This window comes from Heterocephalus glaber, unplaced genomic scaffold (assembly GCF_053883595.1).
Source record: "Heterocephalus glaber isolate CG9 unplaced genomic scaffold, H.glaber_assembly_v1.0 deba00001615, whole genome shotgun sequence".
In the NCBI taxonomy this organism is placed as follows: Eukaryota; Metazoa; Chordata; class Mammalia; order Rodentia; family Bathyergidae; genus Heterocephalus; species Heterocephalus glaber.
The window spans coordinates 804,891-820,034 of NW_028258386.1; the positions used below are offsets into that span (position 1 = coordinate 804,891).

At 38.0% G+C, this 15,144-nt stretch overlaps 1 protein-coding gene across 15 annotated transcripts in view; it reads left to right on the top strand.

Moving 5' to 3' along the window:
• Positions 1 to 15,144, top strand: part of Chchd6 (coiled-coil-helix-coiled-coil-helix domain containing 6) — a 251,791-nt gene that overhangs the window by 59,737 nt on the left and 176,910 nt on the right. The gene's annotated exons all lie outside the window — the stretch shown is intronic.

A 15,144-nucleotide genomic window follows, 5' to 3' on the forward strand; every position in this document is an offset into this window, starting at 1 on the left:
CACATGATACCAGCTCATCTAACTATTGGTTACATTAAATTTGATTTCAGATCTCTCTATTGTAATGGTACTTTTTCCCTTTGAAATTATTGATCTTTACCTGTTAATCCTTTAAGATGGCAATATCTTGTTTCCATTGACTTTCTGTTTCTATCGATTAATCAGCCTACCTTCTTTTCTCCCTTCTTCCCTCCTTCCCTCCCTCCCTTCCTTCCTTCTTGCCCTCTCCTCCCCTTTCTTTTCCCTCCCCTCCCCATCTCTGACTATGTTGCTCAGGCTGGCCTTGAACTCCTTCAGTTCTTCTGCCTCCTGCTGGCTTATGAGCCATTTATTTTTATTGTGATAAAATATATATGACATAAAATTTGCCATTTTGATCATTTTTAGGTTATGACTCAGTGGTATTAATTACACTCACACTGTTGTGTATCCATCATCACTCTCCATTTCCAGAATCTTTTATCATTCTAACTGGAACTCTGTATCCACTGAGCAATAACTCCCTACCCCCTCTCCCCTAGTCCTTGGCAGCTACCACTCTACTCTTTGTCTCTATGAATTTGACTTGTCTAGGAACCTCAAATATTTGATCATACAGTCTGTCCTTTTGTTCCTGCCTTCTTTCACCTAACATCATATTATTCAAGATTCATCCATATTGCAGCATGTGTCAGAATTTCATTAAAGCTAAATAATGTTCTGTTGTGTGTATACACATTTTCTCTATCTTTTTTTGAGGGGGTGGGTACTGGGGATTCCCCTAAGATGTTTACACTGACCTATATACTCAGTCCTTTATTATATTTTTTAAAACTTTGAAACAGGTTCACTGAGTTTCCCAGGCTGGGGTTGAACCTGAATTTCTCCTGCCTCAGCCTCGTAGAGTGCTTGGATTATGGGTGTGCACCATCACACCCATCTATTTATTTATTGTGTTAATGAACACTTGGGTTGTTTCTACCTTTTGGCTTTTCTGATTAATGATGTTATGAGACAAGTATGCAAATATCTGTACAAGATCCTGGTTTTCAATTCTTTTGTGTATATATTCCCAGAAGTAATTGCTGGATCATATAGTAATTCCATTTTTTAATTCTTTTAAGAACTGTCATACTCTTTCCCATAGCAGCTGTACCATACCACTTGTACTCTTATCAGCAATTTGTGAGGGGTCTAGTTTCTCCACATCTTCACCAAAATTATTTTTCTTTTCTAAAAAATTGTAGCTATATGTTATCTTAGTCAGTATGAAGTGATGTCTCATTGTGGGTTTGTTTTGCATTTCTCTAATGGCTAATGATGTGGAACACTTCTTCATGTACCTGTTGACCACTTGTGTGTCTTGCTTGGGGGAAATATCTGTATAGAATCTTAGCTTATTTTTTTTTTTTTTGGTACTGGGGTTCAAACTCAGGTCCTTGTGCTTGTGCAGCAGGTGGAGAAACCACTGAGCTAAATCCCTGGCCCTCTTAGCTTATTTTTAATTAGGTTATCTTTTTATTGAGTTGTAGGATTCTTTAATTCCAAATACAAGTCTCTAATCAGGTATATTATATGCAAATATTTTCTCCCATTTTTATAAGGTGGTCTTTTCACTTCCTTAATAATTTCATTTGATATGGATCTCCAATTTCATCGCACTATGGTCTGATAATATACAGGGGATAACTTCAATTCCTTTGCACTTACTTAAGCATGTTCTATGTGCGAGTATGTGGTCTATTTTGGAGAATGACCCACGTGCAGCTGAGAAGAATGTGTATTCTGATTTTGTGGGATGGAAGACTCTGTAAACATCTGTTAAGTTCATTTGTTCAAGAGTTTGATTGAGTTCTAATATTTCATTACTTATTTTTAGTCTAGTTGATCTATCTATTTGTGACAGTGGGGTGTTGAGGTCCCCCACAATTGTATTAGTGCATATATGACTTTTCATGTCCGTTAGTATTTGTTTTATATAGCTGGGCACACTAGTGTTTGGTGCATAGATATTTATGATTGTCATCTCTTCCTCCTGGGTTGTTCCCTTTACAAGGATGTAGTATCCTTCTTCGTCTCTCTTAATCAGTGTTGGTTTGAAATCTACTTGATCTGCAAAGAGGATAGCTACTCCAGCTTTTTTGGGGGGTTCCTGTCTCATGGAGTATTGTTTTCCACCCTTTAACTTTCAGTCTATGAGTTTCCTTTTGAATTAAGTGTGTTTCTTGTATGCAGCATATTGTTGGATTTTGCTTCTTGACTCATTCTGCCAGTCTATTTCTTTTGATTGGTGAATTGAGACCATTAACATTGATGGTTATAACTGAAACGTATTGACTTGTCATTGCCATGACCTTTTCTTTTTGTTGGGTTCTCCTCCTTTACATTTAATTTCTTGTCATGCCAGATGGGTTCATTCTGCTTTGCTTCCTGGGGTTGTGATCCTCAATGTCTGTTCCTAAGATATTGTGTAAAATTCTTTGGAGTGCTGGTTTGGTATTCATGAAGTTCCTAAGGTGCTCTTTGTCATGAAAATATCTTATTTCTCCATCCATTTTGAAAGATAGTTTTTCAGGGTTGGAAATCAATCTGGGTTGGAGGCTGTTTTCTTTTAGGACTTGGAATATGTCACTCCAAGCTCTTGTTGCCTTGATGGTTTGTGTTGAGAAGTCTGCTTTCTGATGGGCTTTCCTTTGTATGTGATTTGTTTCTTTCCTCTAAGTGCTTGTAGAACTTTGTTCTTCTGTTGAGTTTCTGGAATCTTAACAATTATATGCCTATGTGTAGATTTTTTTTTTGTTCAAGGCTATTTGGAATCCTATATGCCTCATTTATCTGTATGTCAAGCTCTCTTCCCCTGCTTGGGAAGTTTTCTGCCATTATTTCTGTGAAGAGATTTTTTTATGTCATCTGCACTCTCTCCTGTTCATTGACTCCAATCAGTCTTATGTTACTCTTCTTTGGATCATCTAGCAGCTGCTGGATTGATTTCTCATGTTGCCTTATAATTTTGAAGCAATTTTTCTTTTCCTGGTCACTAATTGCAATCTTATCTTCTATATCTGAAATTCTGTCCTCACATTGGCTCATTCTGCTGTGTAGACTTTCAAATTTCCAATGATAAATGTCATTATATTGTATACCTAAAATGTACCAATGATTAGAATGAATAATCGATAATGCAAAATAGGAAGAAAAGGTCCAAAGGGGTAGGGATAGTGGGAGGGGCAGGGAAAGGAAAGAAAGGAAAGGAAAAATGATGAGAAATGGAAAAAATGGAAATAAAGTCTTTGTAAATAGGAAGGGTGGAGGGGATGAAGGAGGGCTAGGAATGGGGAAAAAATAAGAACCAAGATGCATTATGTAAAGGTACAATTCCCAATGAGAAATGTAATTGTGTTGCATACCTAAAATGTACCAATAAAAGAATTTAACAAAAAAAAATTTCATTTGATAAATCTTTTTAATTTGGTTAACATCCAAGTTACCTAATTTTTCTTTTGTCGCTTACACTTTTGGTGTCATATCAAAGAATCATTGCCAAACTCAAGGTCATGCAGATTTACCCCTGTTTTTTTCTCTAATAAGAGTTTAATGATTTTTAGATCATATATTTAGGTTGTTGATCCATTTTTGAGTCAGTTTTTGTATATGTTGGGTGAGAGCTAGCCTCATCATTTTGCATGTGAAAATCTAGTTGTACCAGCACCATCTGCTTAAGACACTATTCTTTCTCTCATTTAATGCTCTTGGGATCCTTGTCAACAATCAGTTGGCCAGCTGGGTATGGTGGTACATGCCTATAATTCTGACACTTTGGGAGGCTGAGGCAGGGAGAATTGTGAGTTTGAGGTCATATTGGGCTACATAGCAAGTTCATCCGGAGCATAGCAAGACCCTGTCTCAAAAAGATAAAAGATAAAGAGAAAAAAAATCAATTTGCCATATATGAATGCATTTATTTCTAGACTCTTAGTTCTAGTCCATTAGTATATAGTCTGTCCTTAAACCAGTACCACATTGTTTTGATTACCATGTGTTTGTAGTAGGTTTTGACATTGAGAGTCCTCCAACTTTGTTTTTCTTTTTTGGTGACCCTCATTTCCATATGAATTTGAAGATTGGCGATTTCATTTCAAGGGAAAAACAGCTGTTAGAATACATCGAATGTATAGGTTGCATCAAATAATGTGTTAGATTTTAGGACTGCTGTAACACAGTACCGCTAACTAGGATGGCTTTCAGAAACTGAGAAACTTCTCTAACGGTTCTAGACATTAGAAATCCAAAACCAAGGTTTCATCTTGACTGTGCTGTCTCTGAAGGCTCAGAGAAGAATCTGTTCATTGCCTTCTCTTGCCTGTGTGTTTGGCAGCAGGCCTGGGGGTGCTTTGGCTTGCAGCTTTGTGACTCCAAGGCCTGCCTACATCTTCACCTGGCATCTTCTCTCTGCACATCTGTCTCTGTGTCCAAAGTCCCCTCTTTTTGAAAGGGCAGCAGTCATATCTGATTCAGGGCCCACCATAATCTAGGGCAGTGATGGCAAGCCTATGGTACACATGCCGCAGTGGGCTGTTTGTATCATTGAAAGCTCTAAAAAGTTTGCCATCACTGCTTTAGGGTGACATCCCAACTAACTATATCTATGAAGACTTTGTGTTCAAAGTCACCTTGGAAGGTTTCAGTGGATGTCTTTTTAGGAACTGAGGGGCACTAGAACGGTTAGTAGTAACATCTTAACAATATTGAATTCTTTCTATCCATGATCACAAGTGCCTTTCCATTTATCTAGAGCTTTTACATTTTCTTTCAGCAGTGTTTTATAAATTTCAGTATTCAAGTCTTTCGCATCCTTAAATTTATTTTATTTATTATAAATAAATTTATTTATTTTTAGTTTGTTCTTTTGATGGCATTTCATTGTTTTCAATGCTATTGTAAATGAAATTGCTTTCTTAATTCTCTTTTTGGATCGTTCATTACTACTAGATAGAAACACAATTGAATTTGAGTGTTGCTCTTATATCCTGTAACTTTGCTGACTTCATTTATTAGGTCTAATACCTTTCTTTGGATTCTTTGGGATTTTCTGTGTATAATCTTATGTTGTCTGCAGAGGGTTAGTTTTCTTCTTCATCACCAATTTGGATGCCTTCTATTTGTTTTTCGTACTTAACTGACCTAGCTGGAACATCCAGTTAAATATTGAACAGCAGCGGTGAAAGTAGGCGTCCTTGTCTTATTCCCGACCTAAGAGGGAATCTTTCAGTCTTTTACTCTTGGCAATGTTAGCTAGCTATTGGCTTTTCACATATGGCCTTCATCATGAATAGAATTTTAGTATTAGTTTTCTGAATTTTTTTAATAATGAAAAAGTATTGGATTTGTCATACGTATTTTCTACATCAATTGAAGTGATCCTGTGGGTTTTTCTTTGTTCTATTAATGTGGTATATTAGTATGATTTTCTTACGTTAAACCAGTCATATATTCTTGGGATTAATCCACCTGGTCTTGATGTATAATTCTTATGTTTCCTGCTGCTCCTGAGAATTTTTCATGTATATTCATAAGAGATCCTGGTCAATAATTTTCTTTTGATGGCTTTCACTGGCTTTGGTATTAGGGTAATGCTGGCCTCATAGGATGAGTTAGAAAGTATTCTTAAATTTTTTGGAAGAGTCTGAGAAGGATTGGTATTACTTCTTGAAGTAGTTGGTAGAATTCATCACTGAATTTTATACTGGTTCTGTGCTTTTCTTTGTTGGGAGGTTTTTGATTACTTTTAATTTGTTATAGGTCTTTTGAAATTTACCATTTATTCTTGAGTTAGTTTAATAATTTGTGCATTTCTCAGAATTCATTTATGTTATCCAACTTGTTAGTACATAATTGTTTATAATATGTTAGTAATACTTTCTATTTTTATAGGGTCCATAGTCTTTCCCCACTTCCATCTCTCATTTTATGTATTTGTATCTGTTCTTTTTTCTTTGTCAGTTTAGCTAAAGGTTTGTCAATTTTGTTGATCTTCTCAAAGAACCAATTTCTTATTTCATGGATTATCTCTTAGTTTTCTATTTTCTACTTATCTCCACACAATATTATTTTCTTCCTTCTGCTTGCTTTGGGTTTAGTATGTTCTTTTTCTAGCTCTTCAAGGTATAAACTCAAGTTATGGATTAGAGGTCTTGTTTTTAATGTAAGCATTTTTTCTTCCTCATATTATTATAGTCACCCAGCTATTTTTTGGTTACTTTTTGCATGCAATATTTTTTCCATCCTTTTTGTTTTAACCTATGTGTCTTTGGATCTAAAGTGATTCTCTTGCAGTTAGCACATAGTTAGATTATGCTTTTCATCTATTCTGACAATCTCTGCCTTTTGACTGGCATGTTTAACCCATTTACAAAGTAATTATTGAGAAGAAAGGACTTCTCCCATTTTGTCATTTGTTTTCTATATGATTCATAGCTTTTTTTTTTCTGGTTCTTCATTTGTTCCATTACTGCTTTCTCCTTTGTGTTGTTGATTTTTTTTTATATGATGAGCCAATTTGATTCCCCTCTCATTTCTTTTTGTGTATATTCTTTAGTTGCAGTTCTGATGGATACTACATTTAACATTTTAAATTTCTACCAATCTACTTGAATTAATACTGACCTAAACTTCTTCAAAGTTATAAAAAATGTTTCTATTAATTCATATAGACAGATAGTTGAATAGAGGTTACCAGGGTCTGGAAGAAAAGAAGATGAGGAGTTATTCTTTAATTAGTCCATAACTGTCGTAGTTACTTTGTTGTTGCTGAGACACAATACCTGACACCCATAGCTCTAAGAGGAGAGGTCTATTTAGGCTCATAGTTTGTAGAGTTTTCAGCCCATAGTAAGCTGGCTCCAAGGCAGGGCAGCATGGCAGAGGGGCATCACAGGATCAAGGGAGGAGGGAAGGAGACCGATGGTTCAGGCAATGCCCTCAGTGACTCACCTCCTCTGATCAGGCTTCACCTCCCAATGTCACATTTAGCTGCAGAATCATAAGCATGCTAATCCACTGAGGAGTATCTGTCCTCTTGATCCAGTCACCTACCCAGTCACCTACTGATGAGTGCATGAGGCTTTGGCGGGACATCCAGATAGAAGCCATAACAATAACATTTGTGTATGAGGATGGAAATTTTCTAGATAATGGTGTAGTATACAAGATCTTGATAGACTTTGAGTCTTGTACCTTAGACCATTCTGCCATCCTGATACTCAGTTTTGATATACTTAATGTTAATGAAATTATACTTTTAAAATGGTTAAAATAATAAATTTTGTGTATCTTGTACCACAATAAAAACAGGTTAAAAATTTTGAACTTGTATAGCTCTGTCCCTATATTTATATTATTGTTCTCACAAAGTTTATTTTTATACATTGTATCCTAGTAACATATGTTTACTATTACAGTGGTACCTCAGTTTAGGAGTTTAATTTGTTTTATGATTTTGGGGATGATGGCTGGATTTGTGTTTGTATGGGGAATATGGCTGTGGTTGTGTTTGTCACCCAATGTGAAATCTGTGAGCAGAAGCAAAATGTTGCTGAATGCTTTTGTTTGAGAACTGAATTGTTTACACACAGAAGCATTCGTGAACTGAGGCATTACTGTATTTTTATGCCTTTGACTTTTAAATCATGCAGGAAATAAAAAGTGGAAAACCACTTTTATAAACCAAAAGTACAATAATGTAAGGTTTTAACTCACCTATGTATTTACATTTCCTAGAAATGTTTATTTCTTCACACAGTTTGAAGTTACTGTCTAGTGCTCCTTCATCACAAACTGCAAGGATCTTGCTTGTAATATTTCTTGTAGGGCAGGTCTAGTGATAGTAAACTCCCTTAGATTTTGTTTATCTAAGTATGTCTAAATTTTGTTTTCATTTTTGAATAAAATTTCTGGTTTCTTAGTTATAGAATTATGGGTTGAAAGAGTTTTAAAAATTTAAATACTTTGTCTTCCCATTTCCTTGTTGCCTGCATGTTTCTAATGAAAAGTTGGATGTTGAGATGTTAATCTTTTTGAGAATTCCCTGTATGTAACAAGTTACTTCCTTTGCCATTTTTGAGACACTTTATTTCTTCAGAAGTTTGATTACAGTGTGCCTTGTGGTGGATCTCTGAGATGATGATTGTACTTGGAGTTTGTTGGGCTTCATGGTTTTGTAGATTCTTGCCATCAAATTTGGAAAACTTACAGCCATTATTTCTTCCAGTATTTTTTCTTTCCCTTTCTCTTTCTCCCTCTCTATGTCTGTCTCTCTCTTATTTCTGGAATTCCCATAATGTGTGTTGGTGTCCCATAAGTCCCGTAGACTCTTCATTTTGCCTCATTCTTTTTTCTTGTCCTCCTGAGACTCAGTGGTTTCAATTTTTGTTCACTTTTCTCCTTTTTTTCTTTGTATTTCAGTTTTTCTTACTTAATGTTCACAGATTCATCTGACTGCTCAGCTTGGCCTTTGAACCTTATGATGATTAACCTTAATTGTGTTAATTTGATTGGCTTTGGGATTCATCTGGAGCGTTGGTGGAGCTCTCTTCTGGGTTTGTCTGGATGGATCATGGAGGTATGGCCTTGGGATCTATGTCTGGTTCCTTGTCCCTTCCTCTCTGCTACTATACTCCTGGCTCTGCTTTCCAGCCACCATGAAGTAAGCACCTTTGCTCCACCATGCCCTTCTGCCATGATGTTCTTGTCTTGGAGCCAGCTGACCATGGACTGCATCCCCTAAAGCCTTGAGCCCAATTAAACCTTTTCTACTTTAAATTGTGGATGTCAGGTGTTGTGTCTCAGTAAGAAAACTGATCATATAAACCCCTATCATGGACTTTTCATTTCAGTTGTTGAATTTGAAGCTATAGAATTTCTGGTTGATTCCTTTTAGTAATTTCTGTCTATTTGATATTTTCATTTTTATATATCATTTTTCTTCTTTTCTCCTTTGTGTTTTCTTTTAGCTTTCTGAACATGTTTAAGACAGTCCTTTTAAGTTAAATGTTGTGATATTTGGGCTTCTTTGGGGACAGTTTCTGTCAGTTAATTTGTTTCTTTGAATGGGCCATCTTTCCTCTTCTCCTGGATGTCTTTTGATTTTTTTGATGTAAACTGAACATGTGACTATGATAATGGCAACTGTGTACACATAGTCTGGGCCTCAGCTGGGAAGATCAAGTGTTCAGGGGCTGGAATCATGGAGGGTCCTTCACTCTGAGCTATGAAGGCTGGGCTTCTCTGGGACTGTCAGATAGAGCAACTTCCACATGGCTTTGGAGAGGTGAAATAGGGGCCAGGAGGGAGATGCAGGGACCAGAGGGAGGAGAAGGGAGATGTTGTGTAATTTAAAACTTAAGGCTTGCTTACTTTTGGAATTTCCCATGTAGTATTTTCAGCCCATAGCTGACTACAAGTTACTAAAGCCCTGGAAAGCAAAACTGTGGACAAGGCGGGGACAACTGTGTTGGGCACATTCAGCCTCAGCAAGCTGGTGTGCTCTGCTGGAGATGAAAGGGAGAGAGGGGGCTGTTGGGAGGAAAGAGGGGAGGACATCTGTGGTGGGGCGGGCCTCGCTGCTCCTGGGTGGCGCTCAGAGGTCTGCCTCCCTCCACTCTTTCCTGACAGCACCTAGCAGGGAAGGAGGGCTGGGGCACCTCATTAGATTGTGAGAGTGAAAGTCCAGGTTGCCCAAATGGGGTGGGGCTACAGTTTTTACAGTGGTTTTAGGCTGACATAGGGTAGTTATTATCTAATAGTTATCTGTCTCACTAGGCTGCTGCTTTTCTGGTGTTTTAGCTTGCAAGAACAGGCTTTTGTGGGACATTTCTGTCCTGATCCTATTGGTTTCTCCTCCAACACCCACTGCAAACTATGTAAGGCAAGGAGATAATTTAGGGAGCTCACTGCCATGTCATTCTGAGGTCTCTAGACAGACATCTTTCTTCTCTTCACTTTTCAGAGTCTACTGTTTGTTTTGTGTATGTAATGTCCAGGGTCTTTGGGTATATTTGCAGAGGAATAGGAGGAGGTGAATCTGCAGTATCCTATTTTTTTGAGTTAAATTTTAAAGAAGTGTGGCACATATCATCAGGCTTCCCTCCATAAAACCAGGATACCATTTTATACTCCTACCAGAAGTGTGTGGGTGCCTGTGGCCAACCCTGGCTGTTAATGGCCTTTTTCATCTTTGCTGATCTGAAAGACACAAAAATGGTAACATGTATTAATTTTGTTTCTTTGGTTTCAAGTGGAGGTTGAAAATTTTTCATATGTTTATGCCCTAATTTTTTCCTCTCTCATGAATTGCCTCTTTATATCCTTTGAGAGGGAGAATTGAAAATTGAAAGAGAGTAATCTGCTGCTGTTATCAGTCTAGTCAGGAGGCAGAAACCACAGCAATCATTGGAACAGAGGGAACTTGATATCAAGAATTGATCTCTAGGTACAAGGTTGTTAACTAGGTTATTGAAAGGGTTTTCTAAGGGAACACTAAAGTATTACGGAGGTGGCGAGTGCAGGAAGCGGCCACTGCCTGTAGGGCCAGGGAATCAAAGGCAGAAGATTGGAGTTATTAAAATGCAGGAGATGAAGGGAGAGGCCCCAGGGAAACTTCAACTTTCAAGGAGAGGGTGTGAGGACGTCAGTTCTGCAGGCTTTGGTAAACTGCAGACTGCTACGAGGCAGAGCCACTGCTGCCCTGGGGGAAGCGCACTGTTGGAGTGGCTCCCCAAAACAGGGAGGGCCCGAAGCAAGTGGCAAGTAGCAGGCTCTTCCTCCTCTCTGGTTGCAGGGTCCCTCCCATGCCTCTGTTGAGAGGTCTTGGAGCTGGCTGGCCAGGCTGAGGGGATTTTGGGAGTGTGAGCCAGGCCCAGTGTCTCAGAGACCTATGTAGAAGGGTATCCCAACTTGATCACTCCCTGACAGGTGTTGCTGTGTGCTGGCTGCCCTGGTTGTCTTGGCCTTCTGTGCTTTTCAGTTAAACATCTTGGCACAGTGAGCATGATTTTAGTGTGAACATGTTTTCTGGTACAACATGGCCCCTAAATTGTATTTTGCATATGTGTGCTGTGCTGTGTACTATGTATTACCACATATGTACTGTCATATAGAACTAATGTAAAACACAGGGGATATACATGTTTATAGTAGCACAACTCATAATAGTTAAATCTTGGAAGCAGCTTATATGTCCATCAGCAGATGAATGGATAAAGAAAATGTGGTATTTATACACAATAGAGTACTACTCTGCCATAAAGAAGGATGGACTTGAGTCATTTGTAGGAAAATGGATGCATCCTGAGACCATAATGTTGAGTGAAATAAATCAGACATGCAAGCTTAAATATCACATGGTTTCTCTTATATGAGAAATCCAAAGTAAAAATAAAGAGCAAATTGAAAGATAGATAATAGGAAGGAGGGAGATAGATCTTTGTCACTTGGGAAGAGGATCAAGAGATGGGGAGGTGAGAGGGGAGGGAAAAGGGATGAAAAAAGAATTAAGATGTGTTATGTATATGTACCAACTACCCACAAGGAATGTAATCATAATGTGTTGTAAACATGCACTAATAAAATGTATGGAAAAGGGTAATTTTGAGTATACAGTATCTGAAGCTCACCTTACTTTATATCCCAACCCCTTCATCTCCCCTCAGGCCAGTGAGGGGAAGCTTTCAGTTATAATCCCAGCAACCTAGAGCCTTCTTGCGACAGGTGACTGAGTGCCCTATCACTTTGGAAGGATCTTGAATTTGTAAAAATACAGGCCATATTTTTCTTAATCATAGACCTGTGATTACTTAGCAGTTGCTCAACAAATACTACTTGTTAACAGTAGCAACAGTATTTGCTTTACATGGGATTACTCACTTAACCCTTCTACCAACTTTGTAAGTTGTCATTACTATATTTTATCAACTCTGGTGAACATTTTTTACATTATTACATCTTTGAATTGGGATGCGTTTTATAATCTGTGGCATCTAATAACTAACATTTTCTTTTCTCAGTGGCGATGAAATAATGGTTCATCTTACACTTGATGTTGTCTCAGGTTCAATTAAATACTGTACGGTGCTACTTCTACTTCATAAATCAGGGACAAAGTGGTAAAAGTGGGGACAAACTTGGGGACAAAGAAGTAAAAGTGACTTGCCTAGGACCTGCAGCTGGAAGGTGCCATCTAACCTATCTCAGTCTGTGGAGCCAGACTTCACTGCCATGCATCCCTTCACTTCCCACCTGCCTACCAGTAGGCTGTCCTGTTTTCTTTCCTCATTAGCAACCATAGCCTATCCTTATGATACTTACCTCACCTTGTCCCCTGTGTTTTTGGGGGTTTTTTTGGTACCCAGGATTGAACTCGGGTCCTTCTGCTTGTGATGCAGGCGGCAGAACCACTGAGCTAAATCCCCAGCCCTGGAGTTTGTTTTTCTTCCCCCCGTGTCTTTATTTAACAGAGTTGCATTTTTTCCAAGATGTCAGACTCCAGACCAGCTTGTAAGGTGATTGATCATGAGGTCAGAACTGCCCGCACACCCTTAGGAAGGGCTGGTCAGGTCCAGGACCCATTACACTCTGCTTTTTTTTTTTTCTTTTAACCACATTAGATGAATCACTATTTCAGCATCATCAACACCCGATCAAGTCGCTTCTTCAGCACCAGATCACTAGCTACTAGATCAGTAGTTATTTCAACAGCAGATCAGAACCTAATCCAAGAGTTAGCTTGTGTTTGAGGACCATGTTGTAGGAAGAATATTGATCCTCAACACTGACCTTGAACTTGTGAGTGTAACAAGGTGCCCTTTAGGAGACTGAGGATCCTGTGAGAGGAGACTTTTCTGCCTCCACAGGGCTCCCTCACCCCTGCACTTGCTCTCTCTATGGAGCTCAGCACCCTGCATGTGGCAGCCCTGCTCAGTGAGCTGAACCCCTTTCCGGAGCCCATTGAGAGGAATGGCAAGTTTTCTCCATTTTCAAAATTAAAAATAAAATATGAAAAAATTAAATAAAATGGGTTTTAACAGCTTTATTCAAGTATAATTTACATACCATGTAATTTTCTCATTTAAAAACCTAATTTAGTGATTTTTAGTATGTTCATAGAGTTGTGTAGCCATCACCACAATCAATTTTAGAACATTTTCATCTCCTCAAAAGAAACTCTACCAATTACCAGTCGCTCCCCATTTCCCGCAGAGCTCCTAGCCCTTGACAGCCATCAGTCTACTTTCTGTCTCAATGGGTTTGCCTACTCTGGATATGTCATATAAGTGGAATCATACAATATTTAGTCTTTGTGAGTAGCTTCTCACTCAGCTACTATTTTCATGATTCATCTGTGCTATAGCATATATTAATACTTTATGCCTTTTTTATTGCCAAATAATATTCATTGTAGGGATATAGATATTTTATATATCCATTATCAGTTCATGGGCATTTGAACTATTTATGCTTTATAGTTGTAGTAGACAATTTACCATCATGAGTACAAAAACAAGATACCTGAAAATTAAAGGAAGAGAGGTTTATTTTAGCTCACAGTTTCAGTGGGTTCAGTCCATGGTTGTGCTTCACAGCAGAACAACATGGTGGAAAGGCCTGGCAAAGAAAATCTGCTCAACCCATAGCAGCTGGGGACCAGACAGAAGGGAGGAGGCTGATACAAGAACACACCCTTCCAGGTCAGTCCCCAGTGACCCACTTTTCCAATCAGGCTCCTCTTTCTAATCCCATGTCCAGCTGTGAACTGATTGGTGGATTAATCCACTGATGAGTGTACTGTTCCTATGAGCCAGTAACCTTCTAAAATCCCCACTTCTGAACACATGAGACTTATGGGGGCTATTTTAGATCTAAGACAATAGGTTTGAATAATGCTACTGTGAACATTTGTGCATAAGTTTTTCTGTGGATGTAAATTTTCATTCTTTTGGGGATGTATCTTGAAGTGGAACTGCTGGATCAGATGGTAGCTCTACGTTTAGTGTCATGAAGTGGCTACCTGTACCATTTTTATCCCCACCAGCAAGTGGGAGGGTTCCAGTTTCCCTCCGTCTTTGCCAATACTTGTCTTTTTGAGTGAGTGTACAGTGGTAGCTCATTGTAGTTTGGATTTGCGTTTTCTTGATGGCCAAAAATGTTCACTGTCTTTTCATGTGCTTCTTGGTCTCTTTGGAGAAATCAATTCAGATCCTTTGGCCATTTTTTTTTTTTTTTGCTTAAATTCTTTTATTGGTACATTTTAGGTATACAGTACGTTTATATTTATCATTGGGTGCTTGTACCTGTACATGATGTATCTTGGTTCTTATTTTTTCCCCAATCCCTGTGCTCCCTTCCCTATTTACAAAGACTTTGTTTCCATTTTTTCCTTTTCTCATAATTTTTCCTTTCCCTTCTTTCCTTTCTCCTTCCCCTCCCACTTCCCCTACCCCTTTGGACCTTTTCTTCCTATTTCAAATTATCAATTATTCATTTTAATCATTTTAATCCTTATATACAATTTCAGTTTCTCACACTAGAGAAACTATTCGGTATTTACACATGTGTGTCCTATTTATTTCACTTAAGAGTATGGCCTCAATATACATCCTTTTAGCTATAAATGTCTCTAGTTTCTCATTCTTTATGGCTGAGTAGTGCACCATTTTATAAAAAAAACACATCTTCTTTATCCAGTTTCCAGTTGATGGGCACTTGGGGGCTGTTTCCAAGCTTTAATTATTCTTTTTTTTCTTTTGTCTTTTTACTGTTGGGTTATGGGAATTCTTTGTATATTCTGAATAGTAATTCTTCATGAGATATATGATTTACAGAAATTTTCTCACATTTTATGGGTGTCTTATTTTCTTATTTGCTGGGTTTTTAAAAAAACAACAGTTTTAAATTTTGATGAATTATGATTTGCCTACTCTTTTCTTTGTAGCTAACACTTTTAATATCATGTCTCAGAGGATTTTGCCTAATTGAAGGACCTGAAGATTTGCAATTATGATTATTCTACGTCTGTTTTAGTTTTAGTCTTTACATCTAGGTCCATCATCTCTTTGGGGTTAATTTTTGTGTATGGTGTAAGACAAAGGTCTAACTCCATTCTTTATAAACAAG